Source organism: Lissotriton vulgaris, chromosome 6 (assembly GCF_964263255.1).
Source record: "Lissotriton vulgaris chromosome 6, aLisVul1.2, whole genome shotgun sequence".
NCBI classification, from domain to species: Eukaryota; Metazoa; Chordata; class Amphibia; order Caudata; family Salamandridae; genus Lissotriton; species Lissotriton vulgaris.
This window is the reverse complement of record NC_141694.1, coordinates 517287601-517300656: the sequence shown is the minus strand read 5'-3', so window position 1 is coordinate 517300656 and position 13056 is coordinate 517287601.

Below are 13056 nucleotides of genomic sequence, written 5' to 3'. Positions count from 1 at the left end.
CTGGAAGGCCTTGAAGAATTCCATTGAAAAGCACTAATAAATATGGGTCCCACACTGTCTGCTCGTTTTTGAACAAGTCCCCTGGGATCCTGTCCAAACCAGGTGCCTTGTTAGGTTGAAGCTTTGCTAAAGCTTATAATACCTCGCACATTGTACATGGAGTTATTTCCTGTATCGCTTCTAAGTTAAAATCATGTTGAGGTGCCTTTATGTCTTTCGTGTCAGGGCATGAACTAGAATACAATTCTTTAAAATATAGATGCCAGGATTGTTCCTCAATATTAGGATCAATAGTGGTCCTTCCCTCGGTTTTTCCAGTGTGGACCAAATTCCAAAAAGATATACTATCCTTTGAGTCTAGGGCAATCTCAATGCCCTGCCATCTATCTTCCTCCCAATCTAATTTGGCTTGTTTAGTTATTCTCCTAAAATCAGCCCTTGCTTCCCTATGCAGTCCTTGTTGCTCCTCTTAAGTGCGAGCAACAGAGCCTTTTTCGCTGCTCTGCAATCCCTATCATACCGTGATTTTTTATCACTACCAGGTTTGTATATTTGTGGCGCGCTGGTAAAAAAGAACTCTCCAAAGATCTGGACCATTTCCAGATGTATTTCCCCGAATTCACTATTGGGACCTAAGTTCGGTCTATTCTCCATTGTACAGCTAGCCTTCTACAGCAGTGGGATAACGCTTGTATAAAGCTTGGACATAATTTCTGGGGAATGGTTAATTTTTGCCCACCTAATCCGTCTCCCTCCTTGGGCAACTACCAAATTGTTGCATTGCACGGGGTCTGCGAGGGTACCCGCTCCTGCCAACTGGTAGTTCAGTTTCATAATTAAAAGGTTGTGGTCACTTTCACAACGTACATTAACACTGATAACAACTACATTGTGCCAAGCCCCCAAACTGAGCATTAAATAGTCAATTGTTGATGCTACACCTCATGACTGAAAGGTGGGATGACCCGGGCTATCTCCAATAAACCACCTGTTGCATGCCCTTAGGAAGTGAGTCAGAGTTAGGGTTGTTAGCTGCAAGACTAGGGGTGTCCACCCCTAGTCAGATAGATATTAGGTGGGGGAATTGACCATGCTGCGTCCTCATCACTGCGCCAGGCCATCAAGGGGCTCATAGTGACAGTTGAAGTCGCCACCAATTACAAGGTGGGTGCCCCCCTCAAGTGTACCGAGAAAGTTTGCCAAGGAGTCTATTGATGGGGAAGTGGCACCATACTGTGCTGGCCTGGAGTAGATATTAATAACAGCTAGTCTAGGGAGATTACTATGTGACAAAAGGATGCACGTAATATCTGGAGAGTGCGTATCTACACGCCTTATCTTGCATCCCAAATGGATGTCCACCCGTATACAAAGTCCCCCCTATGGTCTACCCATAGACCCCTTAGAAGCTGCTTCACAGTATGCCACACACCTTGCTCTATACTGGGGATCAATTGCCCATGTTCCCTGGAATAGGCAGATCTCATGGCCATCAATTTAGGCCCCCCAATCGGTTGGTCCATTTTGGTCAGCAAACCTGCAATATTCCACGATAAAATTCTTAAGCCTCCAGTGGCCGAACTTTTGTCCCGGCGGGGATTTACCCCATGCGTCTCGGCCAATCCCTGGGCAACAATTCTACCATTTTCCTTTGGCCCTTGGTCCAGGGCAACTCATTCACTGTTGGGGGAGTTTATGCTAATGGGTCTCTCCCCCACCCCCGCTGGATTAGGCTGCAATGATAAACCGTCCATTATCAGCCCCTCCTCGACATTGGAATGGATTTGAAAGATTAGACCCCCTCCCAGTACCTCACTAGGTGTTGGACTTTGTCTCAATAAGACATTCACACTAGTGCACATGGGTGTCAGTCAATCTACCAGGTCTAAACCGCTAAATATATTGCTAAGCGGGACAGAAAACTGTGGGCCACTGTGACTAACCCTGTTCCATTCGTACTGGCCATGTTTGCCCATGTGGTATGGGGGGCAGTAAAAATGGCTTAGGTTAGGGGCCCTAATGGTGGAACCTGAGGACCTCATTGGACACACACATACGTGACCCACAACTCTCGGCTCCTTAAAATTTACAACAATGCAATCCCCCGCTGAGTTTTTTGGTCTACTTCCCACCCAGCTCACTCTCCTCACACATAGTATCTGACCTTGGACTTCTCCCGGGAGGGGTCTGTTATTATTTAACCAATGTATCGTTTTGTTTTGAAGTTGGTCATGTGTTTTGACCTTCCCATGGTCTAGTTCTGGCACCAAGGTCAATATTGCGACATACGGTGCACAGTCTGAAGGTAAGTCTAGGTGTGGCTGGGTGTTCTTTGCAGCTATCCCTATATCAGTTCCCTGGGTGGCAATAGGCATTTTCTGTGGTTTTGGGGCTCCCTGGAATGTTTCCTTGCGGACACGGGCCTATCGCTTGGCAGCTCAGCTTCCGGTAAATTATTCGTTCTCCATGCTTCATCCTCCTCAACACTTGGGGCCACTGTTTGCCCATTCTTATTAAAATTAGCACTAGCGGGTACCCCAGTGCCCCTTAAACACTCATTCACTGAATCATGTGATCTACCATGTTTTGCTATAGTGTTCCTAATAGTATCCACACTAGACACCATCGTTCCTTCAATCTTTAGCAATTTATTTTCAATTTGTGAGAGTCTTTCCATTAGAGGTTTCAAAGACAAGGTAATGAGTTCGCTAATTCTTTGCCAGTCGAAGTCATCTGTATGGGGTAGTCTATTGGCAGAGTCATCCTCATTTGGTATGCCAACAGTGACACTACTATCCTGGACAGTTTGGATGGCAGGGGGGTCCAACGTAGCCACAACGCTGATTTTGTTTGGCTTAAAGGCTTTTGGGTTTCTCCCCTTCTGCTGGGCACCCCTGCGCTTCCTCCTAGCAATTGCACCCTGCATCTGCTCACGGGGAAACGTTAGGTTTCTGTGGCCTTCCATTGCACGTGTCACAGGGCTGCTAGACCGTTCCAATGTTATGCCACTCGGCAGTGAAGCTATCTGTGCCAGTGCCCCACCTGAATCGGCTCCAGTATTCATAACATACGGTTCACAGGTACCTGTAGTTGGTGCTGAGATAGTAGGGGCCAATTGTACGTTTTTAGCGGGGGAGGGCGCACTCACAAGACCCCCCCCAAAGAAGAGCGTTTGTTAAAGATTGGGTCCATAGAGAGGCGCCGTTCTGTAATAGCTTTTTCATGCTCTAGGACGGACGAGGCTCTTGTTATAAATTGATCCAGGGTCCCAGCCACGTAACCAACGCCTGTGACCTTCTTCCCCTTTTTCTCCTGAGCAGGCATCTTTTCAGGTAAATAAAACAAATCTTGCATCGCTAATCCACTTACTTCGGCTTTAGCTGGAAGCAGGTTTTGGGGTGTAGAAAGTGTCAGAGGGGGGGCCCAGCCTGGCTTCCCCCGGTCTCCAACGAGCACAAATGGGCCCGCACTTGGCCCGTGCTTCGCCCGGCGCACGCCCGCGTGCGTCCTGCGTTGCAGGGGGCGTGCGCAATGATATAGGCTGTGGAGGGTGATGGGAGGAGCACATGTGTTGGTGGTTGCGGGGCTCCTGGTAGTTGGAGTCCCGCTTCCCTACCCAAATGGCCACAAGATCAAAATCAAAGTCCCAGCAACTGCTCAACTGCTGCGAGTGGTTCCCGCGAAGCGGGTGTCACAAGCAGTTTTCAAGGCGGCGGCGGGAGGAGCACAGGTGTTGGTGGTTGCGGGGCTCCTGGTAATTGGAGTGCCGCTTCACTCCCCAAATGGCCACAAGATCCAAATCAAAGTCCCAGCAACTACTCAACTGCTGCGAGCAGCTCCCGCGAAGCGGGGGCCGCGAGCAGTTTTCAAGGCAGCAACGGGAGGAGCACAGGTTTTGGTGGTTGCGGGGCTCCTGGTAGTTGGAGTCCCGCTTCACTCCCCAAATGGCCACAAGATCCAAATCAAAGTCCCAGCAACTGCCCAACTGCTACGAGCACTATTCCATAACACCAATTTGCAATGGGAGCACTTGCACTTTGGCACTGCACAGTAGTGGCAAAGTGCCCAAAGCATCTAGACCAGCAAAACGAAGTCCAAAACAAAGCAAAAACTCAGGAGGTGAAGACAAGAAATGCAGGGAAGACCCACACCAATGGTGCCAGGTCTAACAACACCACATTCAGTCAATCCATACCACAAAAATCCACATCATGCCACAAAATTCAACTTCACACCACATATTTAAACTCCACTACGTGCCACTCCACAAAATAAAATACCATGTCATAATTACACTCTATGACACACAATCCAATTCCACATAATTCCAGTACACTCAATACCACATAATTACTATCCACTAAATTTGACTGCACATCATGCCACATAATTCCATTACACTAATCCACTCTGCACCACACAATTCCACCACACACAAGTTCACAACTAACAAAACCAATTCAACCCACATATTTCCACTCAGCACCCACACCACATACATCCCCTCCACCATCTAAAACACATAGGAAAAACACATTTTTGTTAGAAATGGGGGTCTAATTGGCAGAGGTAGGTACAATTGTCCAAATAGGGACCTTTGCTTCTATTTAGGGTAAAGGAAATAAACACTTTATATAACCCCTGCTCACCCCCTTGTTAGCTTGGCACGAGCAGACAGGCTTAACCCAAAGGCAATGTGTACAGTATTTGTACCAATACTCACAGTAACACAGTGATAACACCACAAATGGACACCACCCTGGTTTAGAAAATAAAGTATCTTTAGCTAAACTTAACAAGCCTAAAATGACAAAAATCCAACATACAAGTATTTAGAAAAATGACTTTCAAAAGGTTTTAGCAACTGAGTCCATAGAAAGCTATGGATGAGTGATTTCTTGCAAATTACCTGTTGTCACAACAAAGTTCACCAAGCCAAACAGCTGCAGCGATGAGAAGCGTAGATAAACAAAGAGATGCATCATTCCTGAGACCTTCATGGATGCGATGCGACAGTTCAGCTGAACACAGGGGAGCGATGCGTCGTGTCAGGTCGGTAGGGGGAAGCGATGCTTCGGTTCTGAGACTACTTCAATCTGCGGGTGATGCATCATGGAAACCTTGGGGCACAGGAACGATGCATGGAAATCGCAGATGCGTCGGCGAACGATGTGGCGGTGGCAAGTGAATCTGCGTCGACATTTTCAGCCATGATCCCTCGATGCGTCTATTCTTGCAGTGGCAACAGGTGCTGCTTTGGTTTCAGAAGCAGCGGTGGGGGGGGGGGGGGGATTCTTCTCGCACCACTGTGTTGCGTTGGAAAACTGTCACCAGAAGAGTGAGGCGACAATTTCCTTGTAGTTGAGTTGCTTTCCAGCTCCCAGCAGCAGAAACAACCTCAAGAGGCCCCACACAGTCACAGGCACTCCTGGCAGGTCAGGGCTCCCAGCAAGGAACTTCAGGGGAGCTTGGGGGATAGGTCATTGTTTTCCTGAGACTTCAATACAGGAGGCAAGCCCTACTCAAGCCCATGGAGACTTTCCTCAAGCAGGGGACACAGCACACAGCAAAGTCCTTCTCCTTTCTTTGCCAGAAACAGCAACTGCAGGCCAACCCCAGATATTCAGCAAGGGCAGTACTTCTCCTCAGTTTCTCCGGCTCTTCTCCATAGCAAAGGTTCCTCGTGATTACAGAAGTAATCTAAAGTTCAGGGGTTTTGGGTCCAATACTTATACTCCAAAATGTATTTGTTCTCTTTGTTCAAGGGGCTCTGAGCCCAGTTCAAACCAGTAGTTCTAAGGGGCACTCTGCAAGTGCACAGCAACATCCATTGTCAGTGTGAGCCTTGGCTCTAGACACACCACAGGGGGGTGGAGTCAGCATTGTGGAAGGCAGGCACAACCCTAGTCAGGTACAGGTGCTACTCCTCCCATCAAACCAAATACGGATCAGGTCTATTCAACCTAGTGCTGACTCATCCCCAGCCCCTGTCACTTTAAAGCCAGACGGTCAATCCACAAACAGGCAGAGGCACACAGGATGGTTGAACAAGAAAATAGCCACTTTCTAAAAGTGGTATTTTTAAACTCAGAATGTAAAAATCACCTTTCCTAAAAGATGTCTCTTTATATTCTGACCTCTGGCATACTAAACTGTATTTTCCTGTCTGTTCCCAATGGTAAGTTATAATTAAAAGATGTTTTAAATCAACTCCCAGGCTTTCCTATAGGGACAGATAGCCTTACAATAGTGAAAAATGAAATTGGCCGTATTTCACTATCAGGGCATACCACACATCAAGGCATGTCCCAACTTTCACATACACCTCACCCTGCCCACCGGGGTACCATGGCCCTACCTTAGGGGTGACTGACATGTAAGAAAAGGGAAGGTTAGGGCTTGGCAAGTGGGTGCACTTGCCAAGTCGACATGGCAGTTAACAACTACGCACAGACACTGCAGTGGCAAGTCTGAGTTACCGATTCAGGACTACTTGTGTGTGTGGCACAATCAGTGCTGTAGGCCCACCAGTAGTATTTGATTTACCAGCCCTTGCACACTCAGTGCACTCTACTCGGGACTGACCAGTAAATCAAATATGCCAATCAGGGAGAACCAATCCTAATAACACTTTACACAGGGAGCACCTGTACTTTGACACTGATCAGCAGTGGCAAAGTGTCCAAAGCATCTAAGTCAGTAAAAACGAAATCTAGCACAGCATCAAAAATACAGGGGGTAGAGGCAAAAAGTCATGGGAAACCACGCCAAAGATGCCAAGTATAACAATTGTCATTTACAACGCCAATAGCTCTAACTCTCACAAATACGAGACCTATTGCATTGGAAAAGCTTGTTTTAAATGCTGTTCATTTCACTAAATTTCTTGCATACATTCTCATCTTGTAACAACAAAGTGTTTATTTCCCCTACATCTTTCTCCGTTTGCAACCTATTTGGGATTTAAATATCTGTTTTTAATATTTTGTGGCCAGAAATACCACTCTCTTTTGTCTCGTGACCAACCGTCTTTAAATTTTTGGATAAAGTCAATCCTTGGCTTGCCCCTTTCGTCCTCTGCCACCCAGGTGAACTTTTGTTTTTAATCAGCTTGTGCCCCTGTGTCAGATAATTGAAGATCATTGCAAATATGTAAACATTTTGCTGATTTATATAGTTTGTATACATTGCTCTTGCAATTTTTGTCACTGGACTTTCTGATGCAATTGAAATCTCTTGCTAACAGAACTGGAGTTGCACCTGCGATACAAAATGGTAGCAAAACAGATCTTTCCTATCATTTTTGTCATTAGACGAATACAAATTGAAAACTTTGAAGGTAACATTACAATAGGTGACTGTTTATTTTACCAGTGTACTTGTTTATTGTTTCAATTAATTACAATTGTTAACAAAGAGAAAAAGGCTGGTTGGAGAACACTCCATCCAGACACTTTTTGAGCATAAATAAAACATAATCATTTCATTTAACGAAACTGTTAGTAATAAATAAGACATATTCGTTTCTTTAAAACATTCTGATGATTGCTAATTTAAGAAAAAAGGGGGAACGCAAGATTAAAACTACAGTTTGACTGAGTCATTATGTAATAGTTCTATCACCTTGTGGGCAAATTTCGCTAATCTTGCTAGTTCCATTGTGGTCTCCAGCTTAAAAAGAAGTTTCATGGCATCTAAGCAGGTGCGGATTCCATATTTTAAAAACAAGGGTTTCAGTAAAGTGCGACGTGCGTAATTCAAACGGTGACATATACAGACCATGTGTACCATGGATTCCTCATACTGGTGACACAATCTGCAAGTAGTGACATCCTCTAATGTTTTCCAACGGCTGTTGATGTCTTTTATCGGTAGTACCATCAATCTCACTGACAAAATTTGCTTTAAAATTGACTTCTTCAGGGCACAGTCAAGGTATGGCTGGCTCAATTTATCATGGAAGGAACTGGCTAATAGCCTGATGTTGCTGCTGGAGGAGTCTAGTTCCTTCAAGTCCTCTTCCTTGGATAGCAACCTAACTTGTTTCTTTAAAATGTTTTTTAAAATTTCAGGTTGATAAATAAAATCCTGCCAGTTGGACAAGTCAAGGTGCAATTCAGTGCAAGCAGTTAAAAGGCCGTTGACCCACGAGTTGTCGCTTTTCACAAAATTTCCTTCAAGATTGCCTTCATTGTGTTTGGGGGGTGGGGGGGCAGCACAAACCCCTCGGTAGTACCGAACAAACGATGCCCAATGTTCATAGCGCTGTTTGTTTAGCCCAAATTCAAGGCGCACCAAGGTGTTCTGAGTATGGGTAGGTATATAAAAGATCTGTTTAAATGCCCGGCAATTGGCGCGTTCCATGATGTTAATTGATGCTGTGGGAAATGCTAGTTGGCAATATGTAATCGAGGGGAGTAATTTGGCTCTTACTCCCCTTCTGATGGGTCCAGTTGTCGGACTACTTAGTTTGGAATTCAGTTTGCAGAGGGCATACGTTACTGCCTTGGCTTTTGATTCAATGGATGCAGTGTGTGCTGCAGCCTTCCCTCTGCTCATGATCCAAACCCCTAGGTAATTGTATTTAGTTGTTGTTTCTATTTTCAGGTTACCCATTTTCCACAGTTTTTTTAGTTTGTTCGTATACTTCCCAAAAATTACTACCTTTGTTTTCCCTACATTTACTCTTAGGTCATTTTCATTATTATAGATGTTTAATGCATCCAATATTCGTTGCATACCTGTTTTGGTATGGTCCATAAGCACCATTTCGTCTGCATACTGCAGTAAAAACAGTCTGGTAGACCCAATTTTTGGAGGTAACAAATTGGCTTTGGAAATTGTTTTGCTGAGGTCTGCAGTGTAGAGATTAAAAAGCAAGGGTGCCAATACACACCCTTGTTTTAGACCACGATCTGTGTAGATTTTTTTGGTCCCCGAATTCGTCGTTACTTTTACTCGTACCCAAGTTCCGGTGTAGAGAGCAGTAATTGCTTTCAACAGGGTAATCAGAATCCCCCAATCTTGTAATTTCCACAAAGCATGCAAAGAGTGGGGGCTGTTTTTCCTTAGTAGACTGTTCTACCAGGTAGGCAAGGGCTAGAATGTTGTCTAGTCTCAAAACTCCTGTCCTAAAGCCTGACTGATATGCTGGAAGAATTTCATTATCATTAGCTCAGTTTTGCAGATCTTGCAGGAGGAGGCTTGCATATCCTTTTTCCTCAATATCCAAAAGGGCTATCAACCTATAATTGGTTGGGTCTACAGTGTTGCCCTTTTTATGAATTGGTTGAAGCAAGTAGCCTTTCCAGGCTTCTGGCACCATTGAGTTATCCAGACAGAACTGATAAAACGGAGTAAATAAGGTTTCCCAAAAATCACTATCTTCTTTGAAGAGGCTTACAGGCAGGCCATTGGGTCCCAGAGCCGCATCCTTTCTGATGTTTATTAATATTGGAGTTACCCGATTTCCTACTTCAAAAGTTTCAAATGGTTCTTCCGTAATCCTTATTAGAGAGTTGATCGAACTGGAATTACTAAGAACTCTTTGATGATGTACTGGTCTATGATCTGTAGCACTACAGTACAATGAGGTCACATAGGAGACCCATGTGTGGCTGGCAACCCCATTGCACCAGTCGTGCCCATGACCGGACAACCTGTTGATATATCACCAAAATTTGGCCTGCCTACTGGGCGTCAGCAGGCTGAAAATATGCAGCCATTGTGAGTCTTGCAGTTGCCTTTTGTAGTCCCATAAGTTTTTCCTGTGAGATTTTCTTGCTAGCAACTGATTTTTAAGTGATTTGTCATTACCCTCACTCTTGTGTTCACAGTTGGCTTGACTCAAGGCTAGCTTGCATTTTCAATTTTTTCACATCTTGGTGGAATTTGGCAGCACTCTCTTTCTTCACGCACTTGCTGATGGTGTGGTCTTTTGCCTGACAAAAGGCAATACAGCACTGGCGCAAAATTAGTCCAGTTCTCAGCTATATTGCCAGCTGCGAAATCTTTCCCAAGCGCGGACCAATTACTTTTCCAGTTTGACAGGCTAGTTGTGTCTATTTTGTTCCATTTTAGCCTTCTCAGAAGTACATGGATTTCCTCCCTATTGGAATGGCCTGCGAGGGGAATTTACGGGAGACTTGCTGTTTGCAGCAAGATAGCTGTGGCTAATGGAAGATGGTCACTAGTCTGCAGCACTGGGTTTCGTAGTGCTGCTGCTTGATCATGCAAGCGATTGCACATAAAGACGTAGTCAATTGGAGGTTTGGAATTCCCTTTTGAAGCATTATTCGTGACATAATTGGTGAGTAATGGATCTTGTATTGGCCTCAAGCTGTACGTGTTTAAAAATGTATTTAGTAAGATCCCAGCCCGATCCTTGTGCAGTAGGGCATCATTTGCTGTCCCCGGGTTCTCTGTGTTAAAGTCCCCAGCCAGTATGATCCCACTATTTGAGGGATTATTGAGCAAATCTTCAAGTATGTCTACCAGGATTCTCACTCAGAGTGTCTTGGTTTGTCTTTGCAGTTAAAGTAGACATTCAAAAGGAGAATTGTTAATGGGCAGCCGTTCAGTTTTAATACCTGCAGGTAAATAGCTTGAACTGTGTCCGTGACTAACACAGTTTTAGCTTTTATGTTGCAGCCAATTCGTATATATATGGATAAGCCCCCAGATGGCATACCAAATATATTATACTTTTTCGCTGGCTGTTGGAATTGAACAAAGCCTGGGATGACCACTGGAGCGATTAACCAGGTTTCTTGGAGACAAAGCAGGTCTCCAAACTGTAAAAATTCAAATGCGGCTCTGTTTTGCAACGTGGTTTTTAGACCATACACATTCCATGAGATGACTTTCATACTAGTGGTCTTTCGACTCCCCCGACTGTTGTTCCTTATTGTGCTAGGAGAAATTTGGTTTTATGCATATTCGGGTCATTGCAGCTCCCTTTTGGGGGTTTCTAGATTGGTTGATTTGTTCTCTTTCTATTAGGTTGAAGTTTGGTGAGAGATGAATTATTAAATTAAGAAATCCCGACATGCGAAGAACTTGTTTTGTCCCTCTTAAGATGGTCTTTCTTGGGGTTAGTGTCTTTTTATCAATAGGTCCACTTCCTAGCATGTGTGGGTACCTTTCCTCGTTTGGTATGTGTACACTGATACCCCATTTCGCAAATTGATCTCTTTCTTGCATGATCTTATGAACTGTTGAATTATCTTTCCATTTTAATATTGTTGACTCTCTTGTTGTGTTGCTCCCCAATGTCTTAAATTGAACTTGGGTAAGGTAATTGAAATTGAACTTCAGTCACAATAAAAGAGAGCTCTGGGATGTGTTGGAAGATTTGTAAAATATTGGACCTGTTTAATGTATATGAGTTTCCACGAGATATGTATTCGGGTGTGAAAATGATGGTGTTATGCTCTGATTGCCTGTGCACTTGGGCCCATTGACCATCAGCGAGGGGCTGTTTCCAGGATTTGGGTAGTTTTAGTGATTACTCTATTGTCATCGTGGGCAGCCGTGTTCCCCCTTGACCGGTGGATTTCAAGTAAGGGGAGGAATGTCCTTACATTGCCCATAGCCTGAGGCGATGCAACCAACTCTTGGTTTTCTATACTATGTTCTATGAGGTGGGACCCACTGCTGTCTATTTTTAGGGAGGATTCAGGCTCATGTGAAGCTCTAGTGAACTGCTTGTTGTTCTCGGCGTTATGACCAACTTCAGGATTTGTGCTTGTGATTAATTTGACTGCTGGTAATTTATTTGGCTGGTTATCTTAACAATTTGAATTTATGGTTGATAATGATGTTTTGTTTGGCTCATCATTGCCTGGTCTATATTTTTAAAATATAAGATAACATTTCTGAGCCTCTGGGTGGCTTTGTGCATGGGCCTTCTTTACAATCGTTTTTTGACTCTGGCTACCATGTAGTGAGGCTGGACCCGGCTGTAATTCTTTTGCGCCCCCACGTTGTTTATTAATTTTTGCTTGCTTCTTCAAGCATTTTTTTGCTCTCCTTGTTAGTGCTTTAACAGGTTCTGTGGCTTCTTGCGGGTTTTCCATATGGCTAGTATTGTTATGGGTGATCATGCCCGTCACTAGTTCCTCGTGGTTGGGGGTGTTTTCACTTGTTGCTAAAGCTAACTACGTCGATGATGGAGGTGTGTCCAGCCCTAGAGTAGGTTTGCTCTCTTGAGTTTTATTGTGCTTGAAGGGCTTGACTTCTGGTCGTGGGCTGTGATTCGCGCTCTTCGTTGTCATTTGATGTGGAGAAATGAGGGCGTCAGCCCCTTTTGTGGCATTAGTACCATTGTGTTTTATATATTTTGGTGTTCTTTCTGCTGTGTTTTGATTTGGTTGGTCTATGAACTTTAGATGTCTTTGCTTTAGCTCTGAAATTATTGATATTAAAACTTCAGGGTAAACAAGAGCACCCAACTGTTGACTGTGATTTCAGCAACTCCAAGTTTCCTACTAAAATGTCAATTTTACCTTCTATGTTAATCGTAGCTGTTGCTATTGCCTGCATTGTGTCCATTTGAATTTCTTGTTTTTGTGTTTGCCAAGTGAGCGTATTAATGGCCGTCGTCAATGTAGAGTTTATTGAAGATAACAAGGTGTTTTGATGATAAGGGTTGCTTTGATTTGTGGTCTTTGTTTCTACGGTTGATTGATGGGGGTTATGTTCCCCCGAGTGGCTATTCTCTCTCAATTCCGATCCCTGCAAGAGTGAACTTTGATTAAAGGTGAGGAGTTTTATCGCTGACAGGTATGGTGACTGCGACAGTTCGAGCTGAGTTCCTCTGTTGCCTGCCTGTGGAGTCACTGAGCTGTCCCCTAGTTTGACCTTGGTTAGGGACTCCTTTTCTTTATTGAGAATCCATATATACATGATTTGAATGAAAGAGACAAAATACAATATAAACAATCCACCTAAATTAACAATAGAAAGGTAATATACAGATCGATTGTCGGATTACATAGCTTAGTGTCTAATTAAATTAATTATTTTAAATCATCAAATAATTAATGTTGTTAATAT